The 21,216-nt window shown below is 36.1% G+C and overlaps 1 protein-coding gene across 5 annotated transcripts in view; it reads left to right on the forward strand.

Moving 5' to 3' along the window:
* Nucleotides 1-21,216, forward strand: part of DENND4A (DENN domain containing 4A) — a 112,973-nt gene that overhangs the window by 12,579 nt on the left and 79,178 nt on the right. For 4 of the 5 annotated variants that reach the window (XM_061158026.1, XM_061158028.1, XM_061158030.1 and 1 more), the window contains exon 2: nt 11,624-11,700. The exons of the other annotated variant lie outside the window; for it this stretch is intronic. The gene's annotated coding sequence lies outside the window, so the exon portion shown is untranslated. The remainder of the gene's footprint in view (nt 1-11,623; nt 11,701-21,216) is intronic. 5 annotated transcript variants of the gene reach the window in all.

A 21,216-nucleotide genomic window follows, 5' to 3' on the forward strand; every position in this document is an offset into this window, starting at 1 on the left:
GTTTAATTTTTCATAAGCTTTTTCTTTTACTCTAATGTCTCATTTTTTTCTCAATACCCAGAACTGACTGTCTAATCTTGACAAATTTGATATAAGTACTGGTTGTTTTGGTTTCTTTTTATCTCTGAACTTTCTATTAAGTTTGTAGATTTTCCCCATCTTGCTAAATCTTAATTATGTGAAACTAGTCAGTTTTTCTTATAAATATTTGTTTTAAACAGTCAAAGTTAGCAGTATTCATTCTTTTTTGTTTCCTCTTTTTTAAATTGGAGGATAATTGCTTTACAATATTGTGTTGGCTTCTGCCATACATCAACATGAATCAGCCACAGGTATACATATGTCTTCTCACTCCTTCATTATCCCTTTGAAAATTGTTTCTAAACAAACTCTTTTTTTTTTTTAATCTGAGTTGCTAAAGGAATCTTCTTACTAATTAACTAATCAAAGAAAAATATATTGGTTTTTTTTTAGAAATTAATGCTGTATAATGACTGCGCTACTTCCTTTTTTATTATTTTTTTAAGATCACTGTCTTCTACCACTGAGCATTTTAGATGAGGACTCTGTAATGGCATGCTTTTAAGAGAAAAGAGTATAGATGGATGGGGGAAACGGTATAATGATACATAGGCTTGTTAGATAGTACTGGCTATTATCATCAGACATACTCCCATCCCCTTTTTGGTCAGAATAGTAGTGAGTGGTATTATTTCTTTTTATAAAATAATTTGTTCTAATAAGTTCTAAGATCCTCCCTCTTATTTAATCTTTTTTCCCCCTGAACTTTGAAATAGAATTTTCTTCATACTGACAGCTGTGCTGAAGTTGGATTTATAGGTTGTTGTTTGAGCCTGTTGTGGTTGGTGAATAGTTTTCATTTTCTTATGCTGAGAAATGCCTGAAGATACCAGGATAACAGCCATTTTTAACAATTTTTTTTTTTTTTTCTCCTGTGGTTAACTGTCATTTTGGTATTCCTACTTGACCTTTTCTTTTTCGAGGTTTTAAAATAAAATTTCTTTGTAAATATTAGAAACCAAATTCAAACTAATTTATTTGAAAAGGCAATTAGGGCTGATGGCAAGGATACTAGGGCTTTCACAGTACTTTGAGGGTAGAAGTATTAATGTTACAACCAGACTTTTGTGAGGTGGAGAGGAGCCAGAAATTGGAAACTCACCAGTAACTTAGAAAGCTATTTTCTCCCCACCCCGGGGCAGCAGGATCTCTTCTGCTCCCCCAGCTTGTCTGCCTCATTTTTCTCTCCCTGCATGTTGTCTTTTACCACTGCGCATGGCTGAGCGAGTCCTCTAACTCTTAAGTTCGTATATTCACTCATGGTTCTGTGATCCCATTCTAAACCCTGGGAAAAACTCCAGTTTGAGGCAGATGTCTGTGTCTGGTCCAATCAGCTGTGGCTGATGAAACCAAGATTTCAGAGAACGTTTCAGTCTTCATGTTTATAGTAGAGGAGTAGATGCTAGGGCATACAACTCTCAGGGGAGAGGGATGTAGGTTCATGGATATCCTAAAACGTGGTGATTGCAAAGAAATAATAATGTGAAATAAAATTAAGGTTTTTTTGAAATAAAAAAGAGACAACTCATTAGCTTTATGTAGTAGAAAAGAACTGAAAAGTTATTTCATCCCAATCCATATTGTGAAAGCTATCAAAATATCTCCCCCTTTCAAAATAGGAACCAGTGGAACTGATATAGTTTCTGCATACAGAATTTGAAGTTTGAATCATGCTATTTCCTGAACACAAACAGCCTTATATTAATATTATTATTAATATATCATGTCATTTTCTGTTCAACAAGCATTTACTGACTGCCTGTCCTTTCTCAGGGACTGTACTAAAACAGATACTTACAGAGATAGAGATGTAACATTGCCTGCCTACTCTCAAAGAACTCCTAATCTAGTTGAGAAGAGTAGATGTTCAAAGAAACAGTGATAGTATTAATGTGATAACCATAATACAGATGTGTACAGGATGGTCTTGAAGTATAAGAGAATGACAGTCTCTCCTGGGGAGCAGGATTAGGAAAGGCTTCAAAGAGCAGTTCTCACATATTACACAGGAACTGGCTGTCTGAACAAGGGGCATTCTGACAGGAAGAACTGAATTTACAAAGGTGGTGTGGAGTTTGGTATAGCTGAAGTGAATTTTACAGCATTCAGTTTAATGGAGCTGAAATGAAAACTTCTTTTTTCATATCTATCCTTCACTTGATAGTAAATACTTCTTTTTTAAAAGGAGGATTGTAGATTTTTAGAATACTCAAATTCTGAATTTGTTTGTATTGTAATGTCACTTTTGGAAATGAGCTTTTACTGATCATTTGCTTTCAGCCTCCTTTATCAAATTTTTTTAAGAGTGGTTGGTTGATTAGTTTACTTACATAGTGTTTTTTTTTTTTCCCCCTGTGCAAGCATAGAACTTTATACAGTGGATGACTGAAATGCAAGGGCTTATAAAACTTATGAAGATCACAGTTTTTATAAAAGTAAACAGTGAAAACGATGCATAGCACAAGCCTAGTATAATTTTAAAAGATAAAGCTCTGAGAATGACCTATGTCAGCACTGAAATTTTGTAAGTTTAAAGGAAAAAGCATACAATATTTTTATAAAATATTTTACATCAGTTTTTTTCTCCTGTGGTGTTTGTACCTACCTTTAAGCAAAAGTAGTGTGAGCAGTTGGCAGGACACTTTTTGCTTCATTACACTGATCAGTTGGTTAACACCTTTACTTCTCTTTTCAATTCCTTTATCTACTCATTCATGACTCCGATACCACCCCTATCACAGACAACCAACCAACCAAAAAAAAAGAAAAAACCAACCAAATTCATAGGTCCATAGTTTGACTGTTCTGAGAAGTGACTGATATAGGTGAGAAAGAGAGAGAAGATAGTTGTGGCCAGCTTTGCGGTGGTGAGAGCAGTAATGGTGGGTGTGTGTGTTTCAAGTATAAAGTATATTTTCCTGTAGCAAGCTCAAAAGTTTGTGACCTGTCACCCAGATCACAAATTGTAACTGTTTCTCATCCCCTTCCACAAATTCTTCAGTTTGCCTTTTGCCACTTTTATCCTTCAAAGGAAGTGATGAGCAAAGAAAAGGCAATATGACTTTTACTTGTTGCTCCTTTTGTTTGGAATACTCTTCTCTCTTCTATTACCCTACTCAAATTTCAAAATTTAGATGATAACTCTTTTCTGACTCTTGAAGCCTAAACTATGTGTCCTTGTACTTTGTGTGATTATTCTGTGATAGACTTATCACTTACATTAATTGTCTGTCTGTTTGTCTGCCTTCTCAAACTCCTGTAAGGCAGGGCCATAAATTATTTGTGTTTGTGTTCCAGTGCCTAATACAGAGCCTGGTGTATGGTAAGATTACCATTTTGGGGTTCTTGTTTGCCAACTACAGAAATCAACTTTGGTTAAAAAGAATTTATTGGTAGGATATTAGTTAGCTTACAGAAGTGACTGAAAGACTGGAGAAACAGACTCTGAGAACAAATAGGAAACCAACTAACCAACCTCAAGGCTTGACTGTGGCCACAGTTATGCCACGGAAATGTCCTTTTGCTGTTTAAGACACTGTTGACTCCTCCACAGGATATTGGAGGCCGTTGTTGGAACACCACCACTGGATACTGTATGTCACTCCCCTAAGAATGATTTTTAAACTCTCCAATTTTAGCTCTGTATTCACATTCTGCATGAAAGCATCTAATTGTCCAATCTATGTACCTGGTCCCTAAATAGGGAAACAAGTTATCTGGTCTTCTTGGCTTTCATGGTTGACTCTAGGGCTTCTAAGACACACAGTGGCAGATTTTTTTTAATATAGCAAAGGAGTTCTTATGCTGGATGGTCAAAAATAGAGCTGACACATGTCCTTTTCAATAAACATTTGGTAAGTGTTTATTAGTTGAATGATGAAGAGCATCCATCATAATTTCCTGTCTCTAAACTTTTACATTATCAAGCCTTGAAGTGACTATGATGCTACTTCTATAATTCAGAACAAAATCAATTCCAAAACATATAGATAAGCAATATCAGCAAAGTTTGATTTCTTAAAATGATACCTTATATTTAAGTTAAATTACTTGAATTAAACTTTTTTTGCCATACCCTAAGCACATGTTTATTTGCTTGTATGATAAACTAACATTAGAGCTAGGATTTGAACTTCTCCAGACTGATTCCAGAGCACTTAGCTGCTTTTTTTATAGTGTTGGTATAGCTGTATTCAGCAATGACTTAACTGAAACTAAACTACAGTAAACTTATGTTGAATAAGCCAAAAGTTCTTTTGGGATTTTTTCTATAACATGTTATGGAAAACCCCAAGCGAACTTTTTGACCAAGCCAGTATTGCCAAATTCAGACTAAAATTGAAGAAGTAGGGAAGACCACTAGACCATTCAGGTATGACCTAAATCAGATCCCTTACAATTATACATTGGAAGGAACAAAGAGATTCAGGGGGATTAGATCTGATAGACAGAATGCCTGAAGAACTATGGACAGAGGTTCATGACATTGTATACAGGAGGCAGTAATCAAGACCATCCCCAAGAAAAACAAATGCAAAAAGGCAAAATGGTTGTCTGAGGAGGCCTTACAAATAGCTGAGAAAAGAAGAGAAGCTAAAGGCAAAGGAGAAAAGGAAAGATATACCCATTTGAATGCAGAGTTCCAAAGAATAGCAAGAAGATACAAGAAAGCATTCCTCAGTGATCAATGCAAAGAAATAGAGGAAAACAACAGAATGGGAAAGACTAGAGATCTCTTAAAGAAAATTAGAGATACCAAGGGAACATTTCATGCAAAGATGGATACAGTAAAGGATAGAAATGGTATGGACCTAACAGAAGCAGAAGATATTAAGAAAAGGTGGCAAGAATCCACAGAAGAACTATACAAAAAAGATGTTAATAACCTAGATAACCACGATGGTGTGATCACTCACCTAGAGCCAGATAACCTGGAATGCAAAGACAAGTGGGCCTTAGGAAGCATCATTACAAACAAAGCTAGTGGAGGTGATGGGATTCCAGTTGAGCTGTTTCAAATCCTAAAAGATGATGCTGTTAAAGTGCTGCACTCAATATGCCAGCAAATTTGGAAATTTGCCGTGGCCACGGGACTGGAAAAGGTGAGTTTTCATTCCAATCCCAAAGAAGGACAATGCCAAAGTATGTTCAAACTTACTGCACAATTGCACTCATCTCACACGCTAGCAAAGTGATGCTAACTTCATGCATCACTTCATGGCAAATAAATGAGGAAACAATGGAAACAGTGAGTTAGTGTAATTTTGGGGGCTCCACAATCACTGCAGATGGTGACTGCAGCCATGACATTAAAAAGACGCTTGCTCCTTGGAAGAAAAGCTATGACCAACATAGACAGCATATTAAAAAGCAGAGACATTACTTTGCCAACAAAGTCCATCTAGTCAAAGCTATGGTTTTTCTGGTAGTCATGTATAGATGTGAGAGCTGGACTATAAAGAAGGCTGAGTGCTGAAGAATTGATGCTTTTGAACTGTGGTGTTGGAGAAGACTCTTGAGAGTCCCTTGGACTGCAAGGAGATCCAACCAGTCCATCCTAAAGGAGATCAGTCCTGGGTGTTCACTGGAGGGACTGATGCTGAAGCTGAAGTTCCAATACTTTGGCCACCTGCTGCAAAGAACAGACTCATTTGAAAAGACCCTGATGCTGGGAAAGATTGAAGGCGGGAGGAGAAGGGGATGACGGAGGATGAGATGGTTGGATGGCTTCACCAACTCTATGGACATGAGTTTGAGCAAGCTCCGGGAGTTGGTGATGGACAGGGAAGCCTGGCGTGCTGCAGTCCATGGGGTTGCAAAGAGTTGGACACAACTGAGCGACTGAACTGACTGAGTATTTTAGAGAGATCAGTCAGAGAAATGTTTCTGCTTGCAAAACAGGTTTTTATTTCTAAGCCATCTTACTCATCAAATGTAAGGTCTTACTACAGTCACTTTGGAACACTGTCATTATGTACTAAAGTTGGGTATACATTTATCCTATATCCTACCACCTTTATTTGTAGGTATATTTGGAAAATAATTTGTACATGGATTTGTAATTATTTGTAATAGCCTAACTTTGGAAGTAATCCAAATGTCTATTAACAATGGAATGGCTACATAAAATTATGATATTCTCAATGAAAAACTATACAGAAATGAAAGTGAACAAACTACTGCTACATATATGAGTATGACTGAATATCAAAAACAGTGTAGAGTGAAAAAAGCTGGACCAAAAGAATACATTCTGTATGAATCCTTCCACCTTCCATTTATATAAAGTTCAGAAACAGACAAAAATAATTCACTGTTAGAAGTCAAAATAGTGGTTCTTTTTGGGAGGACTGAAGGGGGATTCAGGACTTCCAGTTACTGGTACTGTTCTGTTTCTTAAAGGTATATATAATGGTACTGTTGTGTTCACTTTCCTGCAGTTCTAGTTTTCTATATGTACATGATGCTTTAATTAAAAATTAAAAGCGAACAAAACCCACCCCAAACAGACTTGTGTATGGATTAGCTTGGGGAGCATGGCTCAGTTACCCCCTTAAAGTTGTACATAAAGTTCTATCTGAATATCTATCTAGTTTTGTCATAGTTTTGTCTTTTCCAGAATGTCATATAGTTGAAGTTATACAGCACATAGCCTTTTTAGATTGGCTTTTTTCACTTAGTAATTTGAAGGTAAGGTTCTTCCATGTCTTTTCATGGTTTGATAGCTCATTTCATTTTAGAACTGAATAACATTCCATTGTCTGGATGTACTAGTTGATTTATCCATTCACCTGCTGAAAGACATGTTAGTTCCTTTCAAGTGTGGCAATTATGAATAAAGCTGCTGTAAACATCACACAGGTTTTTGTGTTTACACATTTTCAACTCATTTGGGTAAATACTAAGAAGTGTGATTCCTGGATCATATGATAAGAGTATGCTTAGTTTGGTAAGAAGTTGCCAAACTGTCTCGCAGAGTGACTGTGATTTATCTTCCATTTTCACCAGCGGTGAGTGAGTTCCTGCTGCCCCACAGTCTTGCCATCATTTGATGTTGTCAGTGTCCTAGATTTTGGCCATTTTATTAGGAGTGTGGTGATTTCTTATTGTTATTTTACTTTGCATTTTCCTAATGATATATGATGTTGAATATCATTTCGGACGCTTACTTGCCACGTGTATGTCTTCATTAGTGAAGTGTCTGTTCAGGTCTTTTGCCCATTTTTTTTAATTGGTTGATTCATTTTCTTATTATTGAGTTTCAAATGTTCCTTATGTATTTTGGGAAACAGTCCTATGTCAGATAGATCTTTTGCAAATGTTTCCTTGTCTGTGGGTTGTCCTCTTGTTCTTTTAAGCCTCCATATTTTTAAACTTTTATATATTTTTAATTGCTTTATGCCTTCTTAATATCTCATTCTGATCATCTATTCACTGATTTTATTTTCAAGTATATTGATTTTTTCTATTGTATCAAATATAATATTCGACTGTATTTATATTCATTTCATTATTAAACCTGATTTGAAATTTATTATTTTTAATACCCAGTATTTGTAGTTGGTTCTTCATTATTCCTTATTATTTTCCTAATATCCTAGTTTAGTTTCCTGGAGATGGTTGTCCCGCTTATTTAAGAAATATGTTTGGGACTCCCTCGTGGTTCAGTGGTTAAGAATCCACCTGTCAACGCAGGGGACGTAGGTTGGATCCCTGGTTGGGGAACTAACCCACGTGTCGTGTGGCAACCAAGCCCACAAGCTGCAACTACAGAGCCCTGCACATCACAGCAAGAGAGGAGCCCGAGTGAAGATCCTGTGTGCCAACAGCTGAGACCTGATGCAGCCAAAAATAAATAAATATTTTTTTAAATTCCTGAACATATAAATAGCATTAAAAATTCCCCAGATACCATCTCTTCATACCTCTCTAACCATTTCTCACTTTTCTCCTTCCCATTTCTGTACTTTTTTTTTAACTCATCTTTTTTGTTACTTTTCTTGCCATATCTCTTTGTTTATCTTCTTTCATTTTCTGTTTTACACTCTTCTCTGATTCTTGGTCATTCATTCTATTTCTTACCTGCCATTCTATTTCTTACCCTAACCTCTTCATCTAGTTTAACTTCTCCCACTCACCTATTAACTTTTTTGGTTCATCACAGCTCACATTCATGAATTAATATACAGGGCTCCCCCAGGAATTATTTCTCTGTCATTCTTTAATTGAAGTATGGAATAGAAGAACTCCAAATTAAAAGCCATGAGAGTTGAGTTATAAACTGATGTATATGGTCTTTAGGCAAGCTGTTTAACATTTATGCCTCAATTTCTTCATTTATAAATCCTTTATAAAAAGGATTGAAAGTACCCTCCTCACTCTAAAATCCTATGATTCTGTGGTGTCTTATCCTTCACATTTTCCCTCTACTGTGCTTACCTCATTCATTTAATAAATATTTATATACCTGCCATGTATTTATAACTCCTATAATTTATGTGAGGAATCAAAAGAAATAAAAGACAGGGTTTCTGCCTTTGAATTGTTTATAGTCTGTCTGGAGAGACAAGAGGTATCTGCATATTAACCCTCAGTTATTTCCAATCTGTTCCTCTTCTTTCCACACCAGATTATATTCTCAAGGGAATACCAACTGCTTTGTTTATTTTTAAACATTAGTTTTACAGTCTTTTTTTTTTTTTTTTTTTGTGGCCATGCCACATGAAATGTGAGATCTTAAGTTTCCCAACCAGGAATCGAACCTGTGCCCCCTGCATTGGAAGCAGAAAGTCTTAACCACTGGATCGCTGAGGAAGTCCCTGCTACTTTAGTTCAAATCTAATTTGGGGGGTGGGGGGGGGCGGGCGGGCAGGTTTACCCCTGAACACAGTAAAAACTCTTTTTTAAAAACATTTCTTATACATCTAGGAATCCCTGTTGGAGTTGTTCTGTGCGTTCTCACGCTCAGTGCTCAGCTGATCAATGGTATCTGACTCTTTTGTGACCCTATGGACTGTAGTCCCCCAGGGTCCTCTGTCTATGGGATCCTCCAGGCTAGGATACTGGAGTGGGTTGACATTTCCTCCTCCACCGTATCTTCCTGACTCAGGAATCAAACACATGTCTCCTGCATTACCACTGAGCCGCCCAGGAAGCCCCAGTCATTCTGTGGTATTATTTTATTTGTCCACTTAATTCTAGTCTGGAATTTATTCACGATAGGAAAATTTATCTCAGAATCAAGGAGATTGATTGTCACTGTGACTTAGTAGATGATTACTCTCTGTCTCTATCTTTACATGTATGTATATGCCTGTGCATTTATGTTTGCATAATTATATTCAAGTGTAATGTTCCAGATGGCTGAGTAAGTGTGACCAATAAGTCTTTGCACATGTATATGCTTTTTTTTCTGGTTTGTTTCTCCACCTATTTTGTAAGGAGTTATTGCTTTAGAGACTTTCTTTTCCTTTCATTGGCCCTGTGTGCTCTCTGGGAAAAATATACCACTCCACAGATATTATGGACAGTGTGGGGAAAGCAGGAGGGAAGTGGGCGTACTTATAAAAGGGCAACACTAAGGATCCTTGGGATGGAACTGTTCCATATCTTGAGTTGGGTGATAAGTACGTGAAGCTGCACATTTAATAAAATCGTATAGAACTAAATACACACATATATACACACGAATACAAGTAAAATTGGGAATATCAGAATAAGATAGGAGAATTGCATCTGTCACTATCCCCACTATGATTACACTATGATTTTTCGAGATGTTACCATTGGGAGAAACTGGTTAAAAATTATACCAGATCTCTATTGTTTTTTTTTCCAACTGAATGTAAATCTACAATTACTTCAAAATGAAAAATTCAATTAAAAATAACAGCAATTTAAAGAAGTATGTGCTGAAAGATAATTGACATATGTAGCTGCAGGAAGCACTTTGAGGAGCATGACTTTGCATTTACATCAAAGGATGCTCTACTAAATAGATTTTATGCATTTTTTGTTGCAAGTTTTCTTATGCACGTACAGAAAGTGAAGCAGTAGTGGTGATGTGTTGTCTCCATTAACAGAAGAACTTTGTAAACACTTAAGTGATGTCAGTTTCATATCAGTCTCACCTTCTGTGTAATGGGAAACCAGGTAATTCTAATAATGGGTCAGTTTTTTCATACAGTTCATAGAATCAAAGTAAAGATTTTAGAAATTTCTTTTGTCAAAAAGGAAACATTTCATATTGTGAATGCTGCTGTAAATCTGAAAATTTCAACATTAAAGAAAATTCTTTGTTTTTTTTAATAACAAATATTTCGTGGAACATAGGTATGTGGAAGTCATTGTCATAAAATGTTCTTACTGTATAAGGAAACTCAGTGTGCAGAAAATTTGTTTGGAATTGATTATATACTACATTCATAATTTATAATTGCATTAAACAAGCCTGATATTCTACCAATAAAATAGGAGGTGCAGTTTTCAAATTTTTCCAGTATTTTTCATATACATCGAGTATTTAAACTAGAACATTTTTGTGATAACCTGATGCTGAATTTATAAATTGTTTCAGCAGATCTGTATTTACATTGTTTCTTTGCTGCCTGTCTGCAATAAGATTTTATAATTATTTGAAAAATAATGTACTTAGCCGCTCATTCGTGTCTGATTCTTTGCAACCCCATGGATGTAGCCCGCCAGGCTCCTCTGTGCATGGGGATTCTCCAGGCAAGAATACTGGGGTGGGTTGCCATGCCCTCCTCCAGGAGATCTTCCCAAACCAGGGATCGAACCCAGGGTCTCCTGCATTGCAGGGGGATTCTTTACCATCTGAGCCACCACTCCATATTTACTGACTGAAGATATTCAGTGAATCTGAGGTGGAGTGGTGTCCTACTTTTTAAAACATATCTATCTCGATCACTTTTAGCAGTCCAAAATGTAGCAAGATTGTACTTAACGTTATTTTGCATTCATTCTTTTTATCCACTTTTCCATCCTATGACACTTTAATCACTTTAATTGAGTTTAGCCCTTTCCCCACATCTCTCCGATTTCCCAGACATGCACCAAAGATCCACCAAGTTAGGTCAATCTGGTGTCTGCTGCTGCTGGTATTTCCCTGTTATTATTAGATGTTCAGTATTAGTTAAAATTATGGCTTCTTCCTCTTGTGCTTGTGCCTACGTTTTTCTTCTAGGAATGAGATACTATACATAATGTCTCAGAAATCGATGTGTTTTTCTCTCTTGTTTCTGTACACATTTACTCTTTTGTGCCCTTATTTTTTTGTTTTGTTTTCTCTGTTTGTCCCCTTTATCTATTTTTTAAGTGTTAATTCTTGACTGAAATGTGTTTCCTGGAAGAGCTGGTATATAAAAATTACTTACTGACTCTTAACCATATGAAAACAATACATGCAATCTTTTTGTTTGAAAATTATCATTAATAACAAAACTTTTACGTATACACAGGCATCTTAGGGGAAAATACTTGATTGGAATTAATTTGAGCTTAATTCTTACTCTTTTTAATACAGTATTTCTCAAACTCTGAGGCTTGCAGAATTCACAGATTGAGATCTGGCATCATTTTCAGAGAGACTTTCAGTAATGTGTAAGTAGTTTGTTTTTTTTTTTTACATTTATATTTATTTTTATTAACTGTTTGCTATATAAACACAGTGAAATGTTAATTTATCAGATCTCTTAACTTGAATTTGGCCTATATTCACCAAGTAATGATTGTAAGTAACAAGTGACATGAAATAACTTGTTAAAAAAAGATGTTTCAAGTGTGCCCTGGGTCAGTATTAATTCAACACTGTTTATTAGAAACATCTTAGAAATAGCATCTCCAAGGGTAAAGAATTCTAGAGTAAGGGACTTGAGTGCTTGCCCAGGCTCTACCACTAAGTGGGTGTCCTTAAGTAAGCTACCTTTTGTGCTTCAGTTTCTTTGGCTCTAAAGTAAGGGTTAAGACTATCACTAATGAAAAGATCTCTTCCCCTTAAATGTCTATTATTCTTATCCTAACTTTTTTTTTTTTTTAATATAAATTGGGTGTTGGTAATCTTTAAAACGGGAGCTGCCAAATTACATATTGTGGTTTCATTTTTATTTTTTGCTATTGGTGTTTGCTTGGGAATAGGTATTGAGAGGGGAAGTGGTTTCAAAGCAGACAAATAAGCACCCCCCCTTGCTTAAGAACTTTGCCCCACATGCTCCATCAGTTTTTGTTACTAAAATTTACTTTTAAAAAGTCAGTTGGCTTGAGTGGGCTAAACCTTTTTTTTTTTTTAAAGTAAACCTGTTAATTATGATATACCAATAAGATTTTTTTTTTCTTTTCAAAATCTCCCTAGAATGCCATTTTCTAAGCAGCTTGTGCCAGTTTTCATGGAGCTGGGGGAGAGGGAAAACAAAGCAGGAGTCACTTCTCTCCTTGGGCCTTAGGGAGAAACTGGTAGAAACACTTTGGGCAGGGTGAAGGCAGGCTACTGAAATCTGGAAATGTGGTAGGAGAAAAGATGACTAGAGGTGGAATAAAAGAATAGAGAGATGTGGAAAGGTAAAGCTAAACAAGAAAGCATATGCTAGCTTTCATCAATATTGTCGACCTTTAGAATAGTGTTAGATTTTAAAAACTATTTATAAAAAATTCATTGGATGAATGAATCAATTACTTACTCAATAATTTTTTACTTTTGCCCAAGTCCCTGATAAGTTAGACTCAAATCTAGTTTATCTGTGTTTATCCTACATTCAATAGCTATAGTATTTAAGGTAATTGAGGTTCAGAAAATTGATTCTGAATTATAGAAAAAAGACATTACATTTAGGAAGTTTATATACTTGAGGAAGTTTGTAAAGTGAATTATTTATTCACTTAAATTTTTTTAAGCACCTACCTCTGCCGTACTTTGTGGAGAAGGAAATGGCAACCCACTCCAGTACTCTTGCCTGGAAAATTCCATGGATGGGGGAACCTGGTAGGCTACAGTCCATGGGGTCGCAAAGAGTCGGACACGACTGAGCGACTTCACTTTACTTCACCGTACTTTGGGCACTAGCAGGGAGAGGAAGTTTTGGGTACTGATTATAGTGTCTATTTCTATTTAATGGAGTATTATGTGGTCATTTAATATAATTATGAAGATTATAGCCAACTAATACTTATTAAATAAATAAAATAAAAATACTTCTGTATTATAATTGTGCATGAGGGCTTCCGGATGGCTCAGCAGGTAAAGAATCCACCTGCAATGCAAGAGACACAGGTTCAGTCTCTGGTTGGGAAGATCCCATGAAGGAGGAAATGGCAACCCACTCCAGTATTCTTGCTGGGAAATCCCATGGACAGAGAAGCCTGCCGGGCTATAGTCCATAGGGTTGCAGAGTTGGATATGACTTAGTGACTGAGAAGAAGGTGAAGATTAGAAAGATGTTTTCTATGCTTAAAAGTAGGAAACTTAGTTAAATATAAACCAGATTTATTATTGTGAATGGAATTATTGAATTTCTTTTTCTTCTGTTTTGTACAATTCATAAAGTTTAAATGAAAATCCACATACATTTAAATTGTTTTGAAAAATAAGATGAACATATATTAACTAGAAAAAGGTAATAGTGTATCATCAAAGGAAATGAGCAAAGGTGTACTTGCAGGACAGTAGATAGATTACCTTGGCTGGAAGAACACTGAGAGATGAAGTTTAGAAAAAGATTGGAGTGAGAGTCTTCAGTTTTGATAATGTAAGAAAAGATGAGCTTGGTTAGGCTTTTAACTGTGAAATTACAGTGGGTTTTTTTTTTTTTTTTAATTAAAAAAATTTTTTTTAATTTGAAATTTTTTTTTTAATTTTAAAAAAAATTTTATTATTTTTTTTAAATAAAATTTCTTCCAGTTTATTTAAGTGAACTGGAGTGAGGGGCCGTTGAGCTGGTCCATTGTGTTATCAGCCATTTTCATGTATAATCTTGAGTTTATGTCTATAGTAGGCCCTATCTGAAAGATTTTGCTCCTTTTACTAATTCATTAAGTCTATAATTTTGCAAAATTTATGTTCTGATATTTTTGTTTTTCATATATCTTTAAAATGTTGCCTCTGATTTCCGCTCTTGCCTTTTCTTGTCCTTAGAGTTAGCCTAGATAGCAAATGCTTTACTACTTGACATAATGGAGTGATAGAAGAAATAAAAAAGAATCTGATTTGATTGGGCAGAGATTGAAAGGGAGAAAAGCAAGTCAGTTTCCATTAGTTGCTGAATGGGTGAGAGCATTACAAGAGCTTTCTTATAATGATTTCTCAATTTCATTTTCATGAAGCTTTTAGGAATAGAGAGCACATCCTTCTTGTTTTCTAATCTCAAAGAAAATAAATGTAATTTGAAATTAAATACACCAAGTAGGGGTGTGAAATTTAAAAAAGATGTCTGTAAACATATTATGAACTATTTCTTTAAGTTATCTGTATCATGTTGAACAAAGAAAAATTAAAAAAACAAACTGGTTAATGATGTGGTATTGTTGAGCTTTAGTAAAGTTGTTTCATGGGTTTACATTCCTATGATTAGTTAGAGAATTATTGGATCAAATAATTATTTTGTGTGGCCCCCAGTTTCCAAAATGAATTTTAAAAAGTTTACCTCCCCCCAAAATAGAAAACTTTACCTCCTAATTGTTTAGGGGTTTTGCTCTGATGTTCTACACTGAAAGTCCAAGTTTTGTGCATGACTACGAATGCTTTCCTTAAATGTTCTTTCCAAGTGACTTTTGTTGGCTCTTACCAATATAAGGCATTTTGTCTTAATATATGTTTATTATTTTCTATGAGGATTGTAAATTTCACACTCCAGTGGAAGTCTCATGATTTATTGAAACTGTTAGGAAATAACTACCCTGTGTTAAATATTTTCATTATTTTCTTTGCCTTGTAATTTGTAACAGTATCTAACTCCTAGTTTCTAAACCTCAAACTTACGTTATAAACAGTTTATTTAAAATAAAAAGTAGACATGCATTTTCAGTATTATAAACTCTTCTTGAGTGAATTAAAGAACATTGAGATTTAGAAGTCATATAGGATGTTGCCAGCGATGCTCTTGACTTTATATACTTTGTCATTAGAGAATGCCTTCAAATATTTTGCCACTTTCCTTACCACTTTCCACACCTAAATGAATAAATGGAATAAAAGGCAAGATAACTGAAGTGATATATAATTTACTTTTCTGTTAATAAAAGAGGATTTTATCACCTCTTTAAAATTGATTGCTCTATTTAAAAAAAAAAATTATTTAGCTGCACCAGGTCCTAGTTGTGGCATGCTAGATCTTTGATCTTCTTTGTGGCATGCAAACCCTTCAGCTGCACCATGTGGGATTCCGGTCCCCAACCAGGGACCAAACCGAGGCCCTCTGCATTGGGAGCTCCAAGTCTTAGCCTCTGGACCACCAGGGAACTTCCTGATTGCTCTTATATGTATTGATGAAGAACTTTGGACTTGTTGTCTTTTAGTAGTTATTTACCATATTCAATTATGAATCAAATCAAATTATTAAAATTTGTGAGCCAGGAAGATGTAACAAAAACAAGATTTTCCTACAGTTTTTCCCAAATATCTTCTTAATAGTATAATAGCTGTTTATTTCCAATGCCTAAGGTAGTAGCTTGCAGAAGAATCTATTAAATATATATATGTTTTCATCATAGTACTATTTCCATTCTCTTTCCCTTCTTTCTGCATAGCAAGACATAAAACTTTATTGTATGTAATAGTATCTGTATAGTTTAAATAATGTGAAGTTAGAGTTTAGGAAAAAGAATATTTAATCTCTTCATTATGATGAAAGGAAAGTGCTCTACTAAGGTACTCTTTTAAGACTCATGCCTATCAAGAGCTTTTAATTTAAAATTGATGCCCACGTAAAAGCAAATGAACACTTATAGAAGCTATAAGTGTATATGTCTATTTGACCCAAAAATTCTACTTTAATAAATTTATCCTGAAGAAATGATAAGAGTTGTAGCCAGAGGTTTGTGTTCAAAGTTCTTTATCTTAGCATTTTAAAATATTAGCAAAATAAGTAGATACAGTAAATAATCAACAGTAAGGAAACAGGTCAATAATGTTTTGCTCATTAAAATATAGCCATTAAAGAATAATTTTCAAAGACTAATGAAAAAAGTTAAATACAAAAGTGCTTTAAAAAACTGTTTTTGTTTTCCTACCTTAAAAAAAAATGGAGAGATAGCTGTGTGTAGTGTTGGCTTTTTTTTTTTTTTTTTTTTGTAGAACACTTGTAATAGGCAGGTAAGCACCTGTAATAGTGTTTAACAGAGTTTTGTCAGGAGAACAGGTTATTACTTTCTCTTTACTGTCAGTCTGGGAGAGATTTCTGAAAGTTTAAGCTCTTTCTTTTGTGCAGAAATCTTATATGTTAGGAAATTGCTACACAGGAGCCATATATACCTAAATAAAACAAGTAGGAACATTTGATCCTTCTTTAGGCATGTTTTCTAAGCAAATAGTGAGAATATTTACAGAGGACATTTGAGCAATGGATATAAATTCCAAAATATATGACATGAGTTCTGAAAACCATGACATTAACCATATAAAAATTTAAATGAGTTTTGGGATTATGATGAAAATGGTGATAACTTATATACAAATATATGAGAATTTATTGCCCTTAGTTATTTTATAGTATACAAAAAAGGTTATTTACTTTAAATAGCATTTTCTAAAGCATGTTCTGAGGGTTTCTCCTAGCTTTTTAAGTTGGAAAATAGGGTTCAGTGTTCAAATAGACTTGGGAAATCATGGATAAAAGCAAAATCAATCAGGTATGTTTATCAGAGAATTTGTGAGGACTTAATATTTTTCAGTTCAGTTCAGTCACTCAGTCGTGTCTGACTCTTTGCAACCCCATGGACTGCAGCATGCCAAGCCTCCCTGTCTATCACCAATTCCTGGTGCGTGCTCAAACTCACGTCCATCGTGTCAGTGATGCCATCCAACCATCTCATCCTTGTTTGTCCCCTTCTCCTGCCTTCCATCTTTCCCAGCATCAGGGTCTTTTCAGATGAGTCAGTTCTTTGCAGCAGGTGCCCAAAGTACTGGAGTTTCAGCTTCAGCATCAGTCCTTCCAGTGAATATTCAGGACTGATCTCCTTTAGGATGGACTGGTTAGATCTCCTAGGAGTCCAAGGGACTCTCAAGAGTCTCTCCAGCACCACAGTTCAAAAGCATCAATTCTTCGGTGCTCAGCATTCTTTATAGTCCAGCTCTCACATCCATACATGACTACTGGAAAAAAGATAGCTTTGACTAGATGGGCCTTTGGCGGCAAAGTAATGTCTGCTTTTTAATATGCTGTCTAGGTTGGTCATAGCTTTTCTTTCAAGGAGCAAGTGTCTTTAAATTTCATGGCTGCAGTCACCATCTGCAGTGATTATGGAGCCCCCAAAATTAAAGTCTGTCACTGTTTCCATTGTTTCCCCATTTATTTGTCATGAAGTGATGGGACCAGATGCCATGATCTTCGTTTTCTGAATGTTTAGCTTTAAGCCAAGTTTTTCACTCTCCACTTTCACTTTCATCAAGAGGCTCTTTAGTTTTTCGCTTTCTGCCATAAGAGTGGTGTCATCTACATATCTGAGGTTATTGATAATTCTCCTGGCAATCTTGATTCCAGGTTGTGCTTCATCCAGCCCAGCATTTCGCATGATGTACTCTGCATATAAGTTAAATAAGCAGGGTGACAAAGCAGCCTTGATGTACTCCTGCCCTGATTTGGAACCAGTCTGTTGTTCCATGTCCATTTCTAACTGTTGCTTCTTGACCTGCATACAGATTTCTTAGGACGCAGGTCAGGTGGTCTGGTATTCCCATCTCTTTCAGAATTTTCCATAGTCTGTTGTGATCCACATAGTCAAAGGCTTTGGCATAGTCAGTAAAGCAGAAGTAGATGTTTTTCTGGAACTCTTGCTGTTTCCATGATCCAGTGGATGTTGGCAATTTGATCTTTGGTTCCTCTGCCTTTTCCAAATCCAACTTGAACATCTGGATGTTCATGGTTCATGTACTGTCAAAGACTTGGAGAATTTTGAGCATTGTTTTGCTAGTGTGTGAGACGAGTGCAATTGTGTGGTAGTTTGAACATACTTTGGCATTGCCTTTCTTTGGGATTGGAATGAAAACTCACCTTTTCCAGTCCCGTGGCCACTGCTGAGTTTTCCAAATTTGCTGGCATATTGAGTGCAGCACTTTAACAGCATCATCTTTTAGGATTTGAAACAGCTCAACTGGAATGTGAGCAGCTCCACTAGCTTTGTTCATAGTGATGCTTCCTAAGGCCCACTTGACTTCACATTCCAGGATGTCTGGCTCTAGTTGAGTAATCACACCATCATGGTTATCTGGGTCATTAACATCTTTTTTGTCCAGTTCTTCTGTGTATTCTTGCCACCTTTTCTTAATATCTTCTGCTTCTGTTAGGTCCATACCATTTCTATCCTTTATTGTGTACATCTTTGCATGAAATGTTCCCTTGGTATCTCTAATTTTCTTGAAGAGATCTCTAGTCTTTCCCATCTGTTGTTTTCCTCTATTTCTTTGCATTGATCACTGAGGAAGTCTTTCTTATCTCTCCTTGCTATTCTTTAGAACTCTGCATTCAGATGGGTGTATCTTTCCTTTTCTCCTTTGCCTTTAGCTTCTCTTCTTTTCTCAGCTATTTGTAAGGCCTCCTCAGACAACCATTTTGCCTTTTTGCATTTGTTTTTCTTGGGAATGTTCTTGATTACTGCCTCCTGTATACAATGTCATGAACCTCTGTCCATAGTTCTTCAGGCATTCTGTCTATCAGATCTAATCCCTTGAATCTCTTTGTTCCTTCCACTGTATAATTGTAAGGGATTTGATTTAGGTCTTACCTGAATGGTCTAGTGGTTTTCCCTACTTTGTTCAATTTAAGTCTGAATTTTGCAGTAAGCAGTTTATGATCTGAGCCATAGTCAGCTCCCAGTCTTGTTTTTGCTGACTGTATAGAGCTTCTCCATCTTTGGCTGCAAAGAATATAATCAACCTGATTTTGGTATTGACATCTTTAATATTTTTACATATATATTATAAATACACAAAAGAAGCATATAGTATATATATCTAATTTATTTGCCCATAAGATCCTTTCTTTGCATCTATTGAAACTAACTCTAACATGAGACACATGTTGGGAAATTTCTGTTTTAGGTTAAACTGTTTTCCTATAACTGTTATATTAGTAATGACAGTACTGATGGAGGGGGTGTCTTCATTCAAGAAACAAATAAGATTTAAGGGATACTAGACAACTGAAGGAGATTTTGCTGTTAAATGTTTGTGAATATTGATACATGATGAATTTCACTTTGTGTAATTTTTTCTTTGAATTTGTTATAAGCATGTCTTAGTATTATAATCACTGCCCTACTTTTATTATTTGAAGTTCTTTTATTTATTGTATCTGTTAAAACTCATTTAGGGTGGATTTTTCTTTTTTGTTTTGTAATTTTAGAATAGGAGGTCATCTTCAGTGGGGCTTTCTCTGTGGAAAGCCTGTGTTGAGGGTACCCTCTAGAAGTTTTTTACTTTTGTTCCCCCAGGATTATCACTAGCCTGGGAACACAGTTATTATTAATAACTTAGTTTGGACCTTCCTGGGGCCATGCAGATGGCTTAAGGTCAAACCTCACATCCAAGTGTGAGTAGGCCTTTTGTTATACATTCTCAGAAGAGATTTTTTACTCCCCTCAAAGTAGGGCCCAGATTGAAGTAAACTTTATTGTCTCCCTGTAGCAGTGGATGGATTTTTAAAATCCACTCTTTAACAGAGGATATAGTCCTTTGAGGCTCTTGGCTTTATACAAATGTCTCAGCTCCAATTCCCTAGTTCATGTGGTCCCAATGCATTGTTTCCTGTCCCTGCAATACCTTTTAAAAACATAGGCCCCTTGATTACTGAGGAGATCAGCAGAATTCTCCCACCCAATATCAGCTTATACATTGCATTCTGGCCTTCAGTTTCCGTACTGTTTGGGGACCCTGGGAATTGCCCTGACATTTTTTTTCCTTCTTTTGTTCTGTTTTTTTGTTTGTTTGTTTTTCCCTTACATTTTAAAAAAATATTTTATTTTTAATTATTTATTTTTGGTTGCACTGAGTCTTCGTTGCTGCTCACAGGCTTTCTCTGGTTGCGGTGAATGGGGGCTACTCTTCGTTGAGGGGCACCGGCTTCTCTTGTTGCAGAGCACAGGCTCTAGGGTACGTGGGCTTCAGTAGTTGTGGCACACAAGCTCAGTAGTTGTGGTACACAGGCTTAGTTGTTGCGTGACACGTGGAATCTTCCCAGACCAGGACTGAACCCATGCCTCCTGCATTGGCAGGCAGATTCTTATCCACTGCATCACCAGGGAAGTCCTTCCTTACATTTTTACACGCTACTCTGCATTTAGGGCTTCCCTGGTGGCTCAGGTGGTAAAGAATCTGCCTACAATGCTGGAGACCTGGTGTGATCCCTGGGTTGGGAAGATCCCCTGGAGAAGGGAATGGCAACCCAGTCCAGTATTATTACCTGAGTAATTCCATGGACAGAGGAGCCTGGCAGGCTACAGTTCATGGGGTTGCAGAGTCGGACACAACTGAGTGACTAGCACTATGCATTTAGAAGGTTGTATGTTTTTTTGTTGTCTACGTAGGTAATCTAAGCTTTCATATTGCCAAGAATGGAAATTCATGCATTCCTTTTATAATAAGATTATTGTTGTTGTTCATTTGCTAAGTCGTGCCCAATCCTTTGTGACTCCATGGACTGCAGCATGCCAGGCTCCTCCATTGTCTCCGAGTGTGCTCAGATTCAGGTCCGTTGAGTCAGTGATGCTGTCTAACCGTCTCATCCTCTGCCGCCCTCTTCTTTGCCTTCAGTCATTTCCAGCATCAGGGTCTTTTCCAAATGCTATACATAGTCCCGTTTCTTTAAAAACACTTTTAATGTATGACAGTGAAAAGTATAATACTAGTGTGTTTTATCAGAGGTATAGTACACTTATTTTTTAGTTTTTATTCTTATTTGTACACAAACCATTTAT

This window comes from Dama dama, chromosome 12 (assembly GCF_033118175.1).
Source record: "Dama dama isolate Ldn47 chromosome 12, ASM3311817v1, whole genome shotgun sequence".
NCBI classification, from domain to species: domain Eukaryota; kingdom Metazoa; phylum Chordata; class Mammalia; order Artiodactyla; family Cervidae; genus Dama; species Dama dama.